The sequence below is a fragment of the Ochotona princeps genome, chromosome 3, assembly GCF_030435755.1.
Source record: "Ochotona princeps isolate mOchPri1 chromosome 3, mOchPri1.hap1, whole genome shotgun sequence".
Taxonomy (NCBI): domain Eukaryota; kingdom Metazoa; phylum Chordata; class Mammalia; order Lagomorpha; family Ochotonidae; genus Ochotona; species Ochotona princeps.
The window spans coordinates 104,940,559-104,956,839 of NC_080834.1; the positions used below are offsets into that span (position 1 = coordinate 104,940,559).

At 37.2% G+C, this 16,281-nt stretch overlaps 1 long non-coding RNA gene and 1 other non-coding gene across 2 annotated transcripts in view; one reads left to right on the forward strand and one right to left on the reverse strand.

Annotated features, from left to right (window-relative positions):
• The window catches only part of LOC105942150 (uncharacterized), a 665,512-nt gene that overhangs the window by 290,840 nt on the left and 358,391 nt on the right, over positions 1-16,281 (reverse strand). The window lies entirely within an intron of this gene.
• Positions 2,046-2,231, forward strand: LOC118759000 (U2 spliceosomal RNA). The gene has a single exon (XR_004995926.1). It is a non-coding gene; the product is annotated as a U2 spliceosomal RNA (small nuclear RNA).

The window sequence follows — 16,281 nt, forward strand, 5'->3', positions numbered from 1 at the left end:
TTTTCTGCTTTTATTTGACTAATAATAATTAGGTACATTTATGGGATACAATACAATGTTTTAATCTATGTGAGATTTAGTCAGGCCAATGAACACATTCCATTATCAACATTTATGTGTCTGTGTGAGGGACTGAAAGCATTAAAAAATGCTTTGTTAAATATTTATTTATTTGAAACGCAGAGAGAGAAAGAGACAGAGGGGAGAGAGAGTTCCCATTTCTCAAATGCGTGCAACAGCCAGCACTGTGCCAGAGCAGAGTTAGGAGCTGGGGGTTCATTGCAGGTCTCACACTGGGGTGGCATGAGCCTAACGACTTGAGCTGTATCTGCTGACTTTCATTGAGTACATTATCAGGAAGATGGAAGGAGGAACCAAAGCTAGGTGTGGAACCAGATACTTCAAAGAGGGATGTAGGCATTTTAACCAGTAGGTTCATCAGCAAGTGAAAAGTCCAAACCCTAAAAATCTATTCTTTCAGCAATTTCTGTTATTACAACTGTGATCCCCATTTAAAGTAACAGATCACTAAAGCTTATTTATACCATTTGAAACATTGAATCCTTTGGCCAACATCTTCTCTTTCCTAGTTCCATTTTCTCCCCAAATCTACCAACCTCCAGTAGGTTAACTCTTTAGATTTCACAAATCAATAATAACATACAAAGAAATACTGTATCTTACTGGTCCAAATGTAATGATGATAACATTTTTCTAATAATGAAAGCTTCTGGCTTTAAGATAATAATTTTATTGTATATCTAGGAAGAATTATGAAAAATTAAGAAATCTCTTTTTAACTTTTTAAACCTTCAGTAAAGTTTAACTTCCTTGTCAAAATCAAGATTTTGGGCACCGATTGTAATCCCGGCAGTCCCACTTCCCATCCAGCTCCCTGCTTGTGGCCTGGGAAAGCAGTTGAGGACGGTCCAAAGCCTTTGGACCCTGCAACCATGTGGGAGACTTGGAAGAGACCCTGGGCTCCTGGCTTTGGATCAGCTCAGCTCCGGCCACTGCAGACAGAAGATCTTCATCTCTATCTCTCCTTCTCTCCATATATTTGAATTTCCAATGAAAAAGCTTTTTAAATAGATTAAGATTTTGAAGCAAAAGAATAAATAAGGAATTTCCAACTCCTGGTATGGCCCTCACTTTCTATCTTGTTCCCAGTCTCTTTCAAAACCAGCTAATGGATTAATTAATATACTATCAGGAGACAAATTTAGAGAATAAAGTGCTTGGTATAAATTCAGAATGATAGGCATTTCAAAAATATGTGATGTCCTAATTTTTATGGCACTAAATACCAGATAATAGACAGAATGTATACCAGTTGATACAAATCGGGATGATTCTGAACTTGAACTTCACAATGTCTATAAAAGGAAAAAAAAGATATTAATGTCTGAGACAGGGAAAATGAGAATATGATAATTGACATTCAAGTCAAATTAATTCAAAGACAATCCTTTAATCAGTTTATTTCAATAGCTCTTGTAAAAAAGGAGGCCACATCTTATATGAACCACAATATATAATACAATACAAAGTGAAGAAGAAAAAAGAGGAAAAAAAAGAGGCATATGACATGTTTTTGTTTCTAGTAAGTCCTGACTACATAGTGTTATCCACTTAACAATTATAACACAATTTTCTTTCTTTTTTTTTTTTTACGATTTATTTATTTTTTATTACAAAGTCAGATATACATAGAGGAGGAGAGACAGAGAGGAAGATCTTCCGTCCAATGATTCATTCCCCAAGTGAGCGCAACGGCCGGTGCTGTGCCGATCTGAAGCCAGGAACCAGGAGCCTCTTCCAGGTCTCCCACGCGGGTGTAGGGTCCCAAAGCTTTGGGCCGTCCTCAACTGCTTTCCCAGGCCACAAGCAGGGAGCTGGATGGGAAGTGGGACTGCCGGGATTAGAACCGGCGTCAATATGGAATCCCAGCGTGTTCAAGGCGAGGACCTTAGCCGCTAGGCCACACCACCGGGCCCACAATTTTCTTAAATTAGGTAGAAAACTAATTTTAAACAAGCATGGAAATTGCTTCTTGGCCTTTTGGCTGAGATCTAGCATCTCTTCTTGTCAGTTTGATGTCTGATATGTCCTCTAGCTGAGGACAATATATTGAGTGGATTTTTGGAGCTAGGAGTTGGAGTAGGTGCTTGCTCCGTCCACTCTGCACCTCAACCTGGTATTGCAGTACCTCCTGGAATGGTGCAATAGAAGGAAAAATGAGCATGAAATGTAAAGCAATCCCTGAAGAGTGATGAGCTATAGAGGAGACACATTGGTGTGGAGGGAGAAGAAGAGCTTCTCCCCACACCTATTGAGAAAGACAAAGCCCTAGGATGTGATGCAATAATTCTCAATCAAGAGGACTTATGGAAATAAAGTACACTTTCAAAAACAGAGAGAAGCATTGCTCTTGAATATGTGCTACCAGCAAAATCATAGAAAGGGTCTGTTTACTTCTCTAGCTTTCAATTCTGCAGCCTTATGGATAACTTTCCATTTAATCACAGATTCCCCGTACATTCCTTTCATTTTTCCACCTTCATGGTTTATAATAGCAAACACTTTTTACTATTAATTCCTGATTATCGAATCCCTGTCCACCTTTTAAGCTTTGGCTCAAAAGCGATCACCTCCCTGAACTTTCCCAATCCCTGTTACCACTGAAAGAAATCTCTTTCCTATGTTAATTCCTGTAGTATGACTTTCCATTTTTTTTTTATCTTATTCATCTCCCTATCAACATTGTGAGTATCTTGAGGACCGAAATAATAATTTGCATGTTCTTAAAATCCTAGAACATCTAACATTACTATGCACATTCCAACTCCTCAGGAAATGTCAGGATCAAAATGGTACCTTCTAGACTTGAGCCAACCAACAATGCTCTCATCCTCTCCTCTCCCAGGACCAAATGACATAGTAGGCCTTTGTCATCCCTCATGCTTAATGTCACCAACATTCTACTTTAATTGTGTTTGTTCTATTTGGTGTACTGTTAATTTATGCCAAAATAAGCATTATAATGGCTAATATGAAATGTGACTCTAAGTAGCATACATTTAATTTTAAAAGAAATGAGGCTCTTAATTAATCTGCATTGTGGTAGGTTAGAAATAAATTTTCTGAGTCTTGTGGTACTCTCATTCAGCACAGAGAACAAACACACGTCGAGCTATGTGTGAACACAAAGAGACAAAGAATACTGACAGCAAAGGAGGGATCAATATGGCACAAACCAAGTACAAAGGAAATGAACTGAAGGTCACACATGTATCAAAACAACTTGATCACTAGGAAGTATGAAAAATCAAACCCTTGAAATAAGAAATACAATCTTACTCCTTGAAACTGTATGTGTCTTTAGCAGTCAAAGCATATCTTGGTTTGGCTCCCAGTTTCCCGGATAAACTTGAGCATATCACCTTTAAACCTCATGAAAACTACAAGAGTGAGTCTGGCCTGAGCTTTGTGAAATCTGCTTCGATGGAACTGAAGGAAAATGCTGGTGGCAACAGGAAGGAAAAAAAACCACTCAAAACACCCAGAATTTAAAGTAGAAGCAAATTACAGCACACACACAGTTCCCCCTGAATCTGATTCTGGTCTCCAACGAAAGAGAAAAGCTCTCAATACAACCTCACCAGGGTTACGCCTGCATTACACCTAAGCCTGGCACTGGGGCTCAAAGGATGGGCAAGGAGACCGAGGAAGTGACTCCTGTTGTTACAGCTATTTGGAGAATCTGGGATAAGAGTACTTGTTCCTCTATTGATAGTGACAGAAAATAGATCAAGAATGATCTTTCTTATATGCATATGCAAATTTTTCCCCCACTACTCATAAACTTGACGTGAGTTTTATTTCCCCAGGTTTTAAGGTTTTAAAAATGATCTGTGCTTGAGGTATTGATTCATGTGATAGAAAAACAGTGTTTGTCACGAGGCGTTTTTATTTCCGTTAATGTGATGCAGCGTGGAGTCTGATGATTGAGATCAAGGCGACAATATTTACCACCCACTACCTGCCTGACCTCAGAAACAGACTGTACTCTTTTCTCTGACCTGTGTTTCCTTACCAGTGAGATGAAGTTGATTATTTCAACTTCATATCACCACTATGTGACCCTGTAAAGTGTCTATCAGTATTTTACAGCTTATAAAATAGACACAGTAACAAGATATATTTATAAGTAACTTAAGCTATTTGTATCTAGAATCACTAGAAGGACCATTTGATAAATTATTGTTTAGCTTCTTTTCAATTATATAACTTGAAAAAAGCTTAGGAAATAATGTCATTCTGGACTTTATTCTGGTCCCAAGAGCTGTTATGGCATCATGCAGCTAAGTGACCCAAGCAATGTTGGACTTAAAATACTCTAAGGCCCAGCAGCAGCAATTATGGTTTAAGGATGAGCAACACTGAGTAAGCTGGAAGTATGCTAAAAATGTAGAATCTCATCTAGGAAAAATAATCCTAACATTCATATGGAAACATAGCTATCAAATAGTCGAAAGTAATCTTAAACAAAACAAACAACAAAATCAAACTCAAACCCACAAACATTACAATGCCAGATTTCAAGATAAAACGCAGGGTAGTTATAAGCAAAACAGTCTTATAATCACACAAAAAAAGACATGCAGACCAATACAGCAAAATAGAAACCCCAGAAGTTAATCCACACATCAACAGCCAACTAATCTTTGATAAATGAGCTGAAATTATTCCCTGGAGAAAGGGTATTCTCTTCAAAAAAACTGGCATTGGGAACATTGGATCTCTGTAAGCAGGAGTGCAAAGCAAGACCCCTACCTTACACCTATGCAAAAGTTAACTCACAGTGGATCAAAGAACTAAACATAAGATTTGAAGCCATGAAATTAACAGAGGAAAACTGGGGAAACATTGCAAAACATTGGCACTGGCAAAGATTACATCGAGGAAAGAAGTGCAGGAAACATTCAACCAAATGCACAAGAAACCAAAAGTATTGGAGAACATTTGAAAACTACACATCTGATAAAAGTTTAATATCCAGAATATATAAGGAGCTCAAGTAACTCAACAATGAAATAAACAATCCTGTTAAGAATTGGGCAAAGGACATAGCCAAGCATTTTTCGAAGGACCAACAGACAGATGAAAATATACTCAGGATCACCAGCCATTAGGGAAATGCAACTAAAACCATAATGAGGTACCACTTCACTCCAATCAGAAAGATTATCATATAAAAAGAGAAGAATAACAAATGTTGACAAAGATGTGGAGAAAATTTTTCCTAATACATGGCTGTTGAGAATGTAAGCAGGTACAATCATTATGGAAGATAGTATGATGATCATCACAAAACTAAAAACAGATTAATCATGTGACCTGGATATCCTACCCATGGGAATATATCCAAAGGAAATGAAATCAATGTATGAAACAGCTATCTTTACTCCCATGTTTATAGAAGTTTAACTCACATTAGCTAAGACATAGCATCTATTTAGATGCCCATCAACTGATGATTGGATAAAAAATGTAAGGCACACATACACTTCTGCGGTAAAATACTATTCACCCACAAAAAAAGAACAGAATTTTGTCTTTGGCAACTAAAGCGACACAACCAAAGATCATAATGTTCAATTAAGTAGGCCAAACAAAGAAGACAAACATCTGACTTGTGTTTTCTCTGATTTACAGTAACTAATACATAGAATATTAAATGTTTAATGTTTATGAATGAAATTGACAGCTTGTTTGATTATTGCTTATAGCCTCTGTCTGTATTTCTGCTAAATAGTGGTCTTTCTACGTTTTGCTTGTTGAAACTTTGTTTAGTAGAATATAAAGCCTTTGACTACAAAGTAAATTAAACATTGCCACAAACATTTAAAAAGAAATAACAAAAGGTAAGAGTGGAAGTATCACGGTATTCTTAGAATTGTGTCTGTGAGCCATATGAAATTTATTCTCTTCATATTAATAGAAAACTGTAAGTTTAACAAAAGAGACATATATAATTTCGAGCTCAACCCAGACCTCTAGAATCATAATCGGCATGTTAACAAGATAATCTGGTGATCTGTGTCCCCATTAGCAGTTTAGAAATATGGTTTATTACTGAGGAAAATGGATTTTTTGAAGGTGAGGTACAAGATCTAAATTATTCTGTGGAGAAAAGGTTAATCCAAAAAGGAAAGAAAGGCTTTAAGATTAAGAAAACTGTCTCTTACTCTTATTGGTAAAAGGTAAGTCAGCCTCTGAAACTTTGAAGAAATGAGAACAAGCATTTGGTGCAGCAGTTAAGCTGTTTAGGACTCCCACAACCTCTACTGGCATGCCTGAGTGTCACTGCCCACCTTACTCTGCATTCTGCTTTTCTACAGATGCACATCCTGGGAGGCAGAAGGTGACAACTCATGTACTTAGTATCCTGAGACTCACACGGTAGATGCGTGTGGCGCTTTAGACTCCTTGTTTCAGCCTACCCCATCCTTGGTTGTTGCAGGAATGTGAGGAGATAACCAGTGCATAGATCACCTCTGTCTCTCTGATTTTGAAACAAACAAAAAAAGATATTTTCAAAAATTAAAAGAAATTGTATAGATGCCTGAATTTTCTATTCAGTTTATATTTTAAAACAAACTTTCAGAAGAGGCGAGGAGGGTGTGGAAGATTAAAGATGACCATAAACTCTTTTCTACTCTTACTGGAAGGTAGAATCTGAGCTCCCCTCCTTGGATCTGCAGTTGGTCATTACTTCTACTTAATCTGCTTTGCAAGTAGGTTACAAATTTGTTCTTCCACTTCCCTCCCTTGGTGCTGCCATAGTTCAGGCTTCACTAACTCTCCTCTATTTAAACAGAAAGTGTTCTAACATCCGCCCACTTTCATGCTTGTTGTAGTTAGAGACTGTTCCGTCTAAACAGAGAATCAGCTCAATGCATATGTAATGAATGAATGGCAATTTACTAGCTGAATATGCTTTGTGAGCTAGTAACTTTCCAATAATTGGCAGTGTGAAATTTGAATGACTGTACATCTTCCAGCATTCTAAAAATGCAACCATTTAAAAGTTGGTTTCAATTTGATTTTCTTGGTAACATCATTAGTGTCCTCTTATTCCAAAATGAATTAAGAAAGCACACAGGAATGGTGTTTAAATTCTGAAAGGCTGTACTTGAAATTCTATCTACTAGGGAAAATCTCTCTCTCTCACATTCTATGTGATAACCAAGATCATGTATATAACCAATAGACAAACATCTTTGAGAAGTGAAAGTATTTACAGACTTAGCTTGATACTTATTTTTTAATTTCATTACAATTAGCCAAATCAAATATGACAAAAATTGTGCAGAGGGGAAAACTCACATATTTATGCTTTAATACAAAGTTTCACTTGTTAATGTTTTGTGTGTATATGTATATTTGCATTTGCATGCATTTTATACAACTTATCTGTATGTGTACATACATTAAATCTACAAATCACAAATTATGTCTGCATAATTTCACATCTGACTTTAACAAATACATCATAACATCTGATTATTAAACTACATGAGTTTGGTATTCAGTATTTATTTAATGTTTCATCTGTCCTACCAAAATTTTACTTGTTATTGCTTATTTGTTAGAACTTAGGCTGCTACCATTTTTTTTTTCTGGCTAAAAATAAAGTTATTGGGAATATCCTGAAACTTTTTTGTCCTGAATGATGTCCTCCTCCCCTCGAGGAAACCTCAATGATAACCTTAAATATCCCTACCAAAGATGTACTTTACTAATATATTGAGTGGAAAATTGGCATTTCATGATTGTAGTTATTTTGTCTCCAATAACATACACAGCTTTTTCAATTTGTGTTAACACTGATGCTCCTTGGTTTATGATGGGTTCCATCATCCCAAACCCCTCATAAGTTAAAAATATCTCAAGCTAAAAATGCATGTAAGAATTCTGGTAGAAATCATAGTTAGCTGCACAGCACACTGTAGGGAACTGGTTGCTTCCCTCTGAAGACTGAATGATGTTCAATGGCTTCTGTCGTCTGCCCTGCATCACAAAGGACCATTGCACTGCCTATTACCAGCTCAGGGAAAGCTCAGAACACAAAACTTTATTGAATACATATTGATTTTAAAAACATAGCAAAGTTTAAAAAATCATAAGCTGACTCATGGTAGGTAGGGTATCTGTAATTTGTTTTGTGGATAAATTAACTGTTGATGTCTTGTTTCCAGTAGGCCATAAATACTATCTAAATGTTTAATGTTAAAGATCTGCAGACATGAAGTTAGTGACCAGACAAGTGATATTAGCTTCAGAAATCTATGACTCTCATCACAAATCTATATGCCTGGTAGATATTTAGCTTTTTAGGAGTGACCAAGATCACCACTGAACCAGGGACTGTCCTGGTCACAGAGGACACCGCTTTGATTCCTGACCCTATATAATTCCCATCTGTGATCTAAAAAGAAATATATGTAGTCTCTGAGCATGGCTCCTACAGCCTTGCATTTCACAAATACAAAGGGTTCTCTTGTTCTATGAGGTGACTTGTGGGAGACTTTTGGGTATTTTCAGAATAGGGTCTGTTCACCAGGTGATTCAACCATGATTAGAAGTTGGGACTTTCAGCCCTGCAGCTCAACCCCCAGGGATGGGAGAAGGCTGGGAAAATGAGTTAATAACAAACCACATCTATGTAATATCCTTGGTCAGAATCCTAAAGGATAGAGTCCGGAGAGCTCCTGAGCTGGGAGCCCATTCCTGTGCCAGGAGGGAGGTGTACCCCATCTCTCCATGGACACAGTTCTGGTGTGCAGAACTGTGTCCAACTTGTGGACATACTAACCCCTCCTGTTCCTCTTAACCCTCCACTGTCTCTTTTGTAATAGACCGGTAAGGGCTAAACCAAGGATTCCTTTAATTTTGTGAACACTTCTGTCAAAACTGAGGAGACAGTAGTGGGACCCACCAATTTGAATCCGTTGATCAAAAGTATAGATGACAATCTGGGACCTGTGGCTGATGTCTGAAACAGGAATAAGCCCCACCTTGTGGGGTCTGCGCTAACTCTGGGTTGTTAGTGTCATAACTGAATTGCAGGATGCCCAGCTGGTATCCAGAGAGTGAGAGAACTGCTGAATGTGAAGAAAAACCCTCCATGTTGGGAGTCATAAATGTTGTGTGAGAGTGTATAAAAACAGAGTGTTTCATTTGCCATTCTATAAAGGACAGATGCCGGGCTACTGACTCACTTTCCTAAGGCTTGCCACCTTGGTTACTCTATTTTTCTCTCCTGCCTTCAATCGTTCTGAATGGATCCTCTGGTGAAAAGTTTTCCTGGGATATGAAACCTACAGTGCTATATACCTTTGATAAAAATCTAACAAAACAACACAAGGGCAGACGCAGCAAGGAAAAGAGATAGCAATATCGTGACTATGACCAATGAGATGGTGGCCTGAGAGGAAAAGGATGTGTCTAATTGTCCATCTCTTTGAAAACATCTAGCAGCTAGGGCAGAATTTCTCTGTTGGACACCCGTTCACTATGGAACTTAACCTCCATGGACCTCATGAACTGGAATAGATATTTTTCACATTGCTTTTAGCTCCAGTATTCTTAACCCTATCCTATGCAGCTGTAATTTGGGAAGTTATGTTCGTAAAACATGATCCTCCAACTCCTAGGGGCAGTTTCTGATGGCAAAATATATAGATGAAATTATATGTGACATTCATATTTTGTTTAACCATACTCGGATGGCCCTTCTGGAAGTCTGCACTGATTCCCATTCCCACTAACATTGTAACAGGGGTCCTTTGAACCTTAAGTTTATAGTCTTTTAATATATGTGATAAAACACATAGAAATTGAACCTATTAATAGTCTTTCAACATTATGCCAGGGTAAATGCATACATATTCACTTGGCTCTGTTTTTAACAGCAAGGAGACAAAAGCAGCCCAAGTGTCCCCATGCAAGGGACAGGTTACTATGTTAATTAAGGTGAAGTTATAAGGAGGAATACAACACACTGGATAAGGAGGAGATACATTTGAACATACCACTATCATAAGAGTTCTAAAATGTAGTGCTATTATTTTAAATATTTTATTTAAAGGCAGAGAATCAGAGACAGATAAGACATCCAGACAGAATCATTGCTTGGCCAGTTTATCCTCCCAAGGCACAAGACAGCCAGCGCTGGGCAGGCTGAAGACAGGAGCCTAGAATTCAGTCTTGCACAATGGACAAGGGACCAAGTATCTGAGCTATAATTTGTTGCCTTCCAGGGTGTGCATTAGTAAAAAGTGTGACAGGAAGCAGGGGAACTGGGACTTGATCCAGATAGGTGATGATGACATAACCTCTGTGCCAAATGCCCTGTCCCTAACATATTTGTAAGTAAAAAAGGCAAGGCTTAGAAAAGTGTGCATTGTATGATCTTATCTGGGAAATAAAAAGGATATAGTGACAGACACTGTGGGGCAGGGAGTAAAGCTGCCTCTCACGTTGCCAGCATCCTGTATTGGAAAGGTGGTTTGAGTCCTAGCGCTCTGCTAATGTGACTAGAAGCAGCAGACGATGGCTCAAGTACTGCAGTACCTATTACTCACATGTGAAACCCAGGCTGAGTTCCTGGCTTCTGGCTCCATGGTTCAGTCCTCACTGTTACAACCATTTGGGGAGTGAACAGGTTCATGGAAGAATCTTTCTTCTGTTTCTGTCTTTCTCTCGCTCTTGTTACTCTTTGTTTCTCTCTGTGTATGTCACTCTTTCAAAAATCTTTAAGAAGCACAAGGGATATATATATATATATCTTATATGTATCTATACCTGGTATATGACAGATTTTTTTTTCCAGGAAGGAATGGTGATAATTTGCAAAGGCAGATTTGAATTTTTGTTTCTATCCTGCTTTGAGCATTTTATCAAATATGTGACTCTATTTTATAAAATAATATAAATAAAATTTGATTTTAAAAAATAAAAACTATTAGATAAGTAAAAGCTAAATAAATTTGAAGAACATGATGATTTGAAATGTGTACATCATGTGATGATTTCCACAATCAAATTACTTAACATTTGTATCACTATGCCTGCTAAATATGAGGTCCCTAAAATATATTATGTCACACCTGGAGGTTTCCATTCATTGATTAACATCTTTCTGTATCATGTACCCAACAGCTCTTTGCGGCTAATATTTTGTCATTATTAAATATAATTTTATAAAGGAAATGACCACTAATCCTTCAAACAAATATTTTGATTTAATATAATGTTTTCTAACTAACAGTATTGTATAAGTAAGGTAAAAATATTCTCCATTACCTATCTTACCAATCAGGATGAAATAGGAGAAAGAAATGATTCTGTGGAGAAACATTCTCTCTCTCTCTCTCTCTCTCTCTTTTTAAAGGTCTACTTTTCTTCTTGTTGACAATTTTTTTTTTTAGTAAAAGGCGAAAGATTTATTAAGTCTGAAGAGAAACCAGAGTATGTTGCTGACCATTATTTTACAAAGGGAAAAATAAAAGTCTTGCAAAAGTCAGAATCTCTTTTGTATTGTTGTTGTTTTGATGGCTTGACATCTCCACATGTTTGCCTTCTAAAAATTTTTATCTCACAAACTCATGAAGTGGGGAGCAATTATTTATTAATGGGAATTACTAATAGAAATCTTGGCTATCAAATAGGATTCACACCCACTTTGCTCTGAATAGTAATTACACATAGATAATTTAAAGTGGTTGAATTGTAAAAACATGTTTGTATAAAATCTAGTGGTAAACACCATTTGACAAACTTATAACTAGCACATGAGACTACATCTTCATGTAATAATGTGTTGAGACATTATTAACCAACCAAATGGCCCCCAGATGTTTAGGCAAACAGTTAACTCATTTGAATTCCTTCTAAGACTGTGCCCAGGTGTTATTACTTAAATAGTTCAGGCAATGTGCTTTAAATATTGTGGAGCCTACCACTAAGGAGCACAGGAACTGGAGGGAGGCTGAGTTCTGGTCGGGTCACAGTTGTAATCCCTTGGCACAAATATCAATTCGGATTTGACACACCATGCCGGATTAGACCACAGCACAGTTTGGTGCTCCGGAGGACCAGGATAGATGTTGGACGGGCTCGGCTAGGCCTCAACCCCATCTGAGCCATATATGAGATATACGTGGGTATGGACGAGCCGTGGCTGGGCTGAAACTCTCAACAGCAGGAACCAGAATGGATTGAAGAGCGGAGCAGGCCGAAGGACCTGCTGGAATGCGTGAAGCCTGACACCAGGAAGGAGTCGGAGGGAGGAACCTGAACAGTTCCTCTGACAGGACACTGACTCTACAAATAAACGCAGGAAGCATGGAGGTAAACAACCCAGTGAGGCGTTGGAAAGTGACCCACTGGCATACACTTGGCTCGGGTTGGGGCAGACCAGGCTGAGTCGGTTCATGTCATCCACTGGCAAGCCCAAGTGCTGAAACTGTGTGGGGGCCTGGCCGGGTTTGGTTGCGATAAAAAAAAAAAAAAAAAAAACAGTACAAAACACAAAATGCCAAGGTGAAATGGCCTGTGCCAGTAGGGAATGCAACACCCGACCAGCACTCCTCCCACTGGTTTAGGTGAGGGACGAGAGTGTGATGGGCAGAGCCGGGGAGAGATGCGATACTCATTGGTTCCAATAGAGGTCGGGGCTCAGAAGAGAACCAACCCAGGGGTTAAAACCATCAGCTGATCGGAGTGATGGACGGTGGCGGGCACTGTGCTTACTAGTAGTACATGTAGGAGCCTGGACTGGGAATGCCTCAAAGTTTTTTTTTAGGGGGATTCCCCTGAACAAAATGGAGGAATCAAAGCATTAATCAAAAAAAGATGGAAGATGGAGTAGATGAATCAACCACCTCAGCTTTATGCTTGCAGCGGAAAACTGGACAAGGGGAAACCCTAAGATGGACTATGTCAATTAGTGGACTCTGCACCAGCCTCATCATACCTGGACTGTTGCTGATGATATGTTGGAGCTTCTAATTGATCGAGGTGATGCTCTGTTGGCTCTGCCTACAAACCTGAGAGGGCCTCCCTAAGAGGCCGTTGAACTTGAACTGGACAAGTGGGATGCTGGTCTCTGTATGGTGTAAACTTTTAATTAGGGAATCTCAACGGAACTTGAGCTGTGGTTATGCATCAAGGTGAAGGAATTCATGATGGGGGAAGGGTTTGGGGTGAAGGGGGGGGAATCCCAGTACCTATGAAATTGTGTCATGTAATGCAATGTAATTAATGAATAAATGAATATTAAAAAAAATCACATTCAAAAAAAAAACTACTGTGACAATTGCTATATCTTAAAATACAAATACGTAGAAGCATAAGACCAACACTTTTATTTCCATGTAAAATTAACTTTTATTAATATCTTGGTTTTCTATAATAAAATATTAATGCAAGAGAAAAAAAAGAATTATTTCCAAGGAAATTCAGAAGCCAGAAGCAAATCAGAGACATAAGTTAATTTTAGAAGAATATGCAATGCTGTGTCTGTGTAAAAAAATCTGTTTATGTTGCATATGACATATGATAAACATTGTGTATATTAAATATTTCTTTGCCATGTATTCTGTATGCACACATATACATAATAAATAGGGAGAAAAGAGCATAGAAAGAAATACAGAAACACTGCTGGGAAGCAGATGACTTGGTAAGAACAGGGAGTCCACTTGCTTTTATTCTGTTACATAAGCTTAAATCATACACTTTGCATTAGGAATAAAACAAAACCAAAGGAAAAACTGAAAATAGCATGAGTCAGAGACCAAGATGATGGCACTGCATTATCTACCAAAATTTATATTCGGGTATTTGAGACGGCTAAATTTTTGTCTTTTTGAAGAGCGTAGAATTTTAAGTTGGGATCCTTTTGGCTAGACAAGATCTGGTATCTCAAAACTCAGATTGCCTCTAGCACCACTGGGTCTCTCCAAAACAGGCATTAACACATGGATAATCTGCCAGCAGTCTTTTGCTCTTTAGCTCTTCACTGATGACATAAATAAGTGAATCACAGCAAATCTCACCAATTATTGATTGTATTAGCCATGTAGAAAACAGTCATTCTCATGTTCCCCCCCTTTTTTTTTTTTGTCTTAAAGCGCTTTCCAGGATGCTGGATTTTTTTGTTTGGTTTTGAAGAAAGCATTCTGTGAGTAAATGTATTTAGAAAATGATGGACTTCACAATATCAAATTTCTTTATAGTACCACCTCTCTAACATGCCAGAGCAGGAGCATGAAGTATCCAGTCTCCCATAAATCCCAGGCCAGCCAATGACTGGTCATTGTGGGAGCTTCAGACAGTATTTGATGAATGGGGAAAGGAGTACCAGTAATCTGAGTGAGTTAAAAAAAAAACAAAAAAGTAAAAAAACAAAACTAAAACAACGGCATTCCTCAGATCTCAGAGTTTGATTCGTGATTCACATGACATAAACTGGGATCTTGGACAAATATTTTTCACAATGAGGGATTTCTAATCTTTGCAATTTAAGGATCAGTTTGAGAAACACTGATTAATTTAAAAAAGATTTAGTTATTTTCTTTATTAGCTAATAATAAAATAGAACAAATTAATTTGTCTCCAAATGATTAGGATTTTCAAAGTGGGGCATACACAAAGAGGAATCAGTATCAGTTTGATTTTGTGCCAAATAAGCACATGATACAATTACAAAGGAAAAACAAACTTGAAATCCTCTTCTTGGTTACAAAATCTCTCATTTGAATATCATGTGTCTTACAAACCAAGTTGATCCCAAACCTTCAGCCTATGCTGTTCTTTTCTCTTGGTATGGGATTCTAGTGTTTACAATTGTGAACCCAAAGCATTTTAAAGTTAACTAAACACTGTTGCAGCTTGAACTAATGTGGTCCAGGAGAGTTAGGAGTCATATTTACTTGTGCCTTTTGGTTATTCCATTTGTCAGTTATGATTTTCATAGTTATTGAATTTATTTACTATTCATTTTTTACCTGAAAAATTAAGTTTTATTTGTACTTCTGAGATAATTTTTCTAAGGGTTAAACAAAATAATTTATTTGAAGTGCTAAGAAGTACCTCTTAGCTGTTACATACACATTGACTTAACATGTTCCCTGTGTTTTGTCTTTAAAAAGTGATTTTAATGTTTGTCTAAATTCTAACAAGCACATTCTTTTGTGCTGAAGCACAAGACAGTTGTGCAATGTGTTATTACACAATATATTATTTATTTCATTAGTATTTATCTTTAGCACTTTCTATTTTTAAAAAAGTGAACAAGAGTCTAAAAATGACTTAGAACCTAGGATACATTTAGAATGATCTTATGAGACAGTTTTGGTTTCAAATGTTTTACTTGTTGCTCCCATAAGCTATGAAAAATGCTCTGTATAGTTGAGGAATTTAGTATTCATGCAGCATTTTCCATATTCCTTTTCTGTGCAGAAGTAGAGTAAGAATTATTGTTAGACCATATGTCCTCTCCTGAAAAATTCATCCACTGTATTCCTTATTTCCTCTGTATCATCGAAACATAAACATCAAGTGATCAATTTATGATTCATGTTAATTGTATCTTATGACTATCTAAAAACGGCTATCCTCACTGGAATCCCATATACAACTGACTATTTTTCCGATCCTGGGTAAGAGAAGCAATAAAACAAAAACACATAAACAATTTAAATATTCAGTGTGTATACATATGATAAATGAAATATTCAGAAAGAGTCAAGATTATAAATGCCTTGACTAAAGGTCTTGTTGATTCAATGATTATCAAATTGGATATTCAAATTTCAACCAAAGAAGCTTTGCTAAATCATTATAGTTTCCAGCGATGTAAAGAAGACAAATTTGAGTAAACTCACAAGAACGCAACCATAGAGAGACAGGAATTATTTCAGATTCATGTAAGCAATTGGTAAGCCAGTTAGGATTCCAGAATATTGGGTTATATTTAGTATCACTGATTTACAGCTAAAAGAACTAAATGAGATTTGGGCTTAAATCATGCTGTTTTCCAAAAATCTCTAAAAGGGGAATATTTTTTTAACCAATACATCCAAAGAGTATAAGATGTATACTCTTAAAAGATTCATGTAATTTAAACTAATTGCATGAGCTTACTTGGTTTTTATTTTATCCATTTAATCATAGCACGCAAAGCTAGTCTAAATGTCTAAGTCTTTT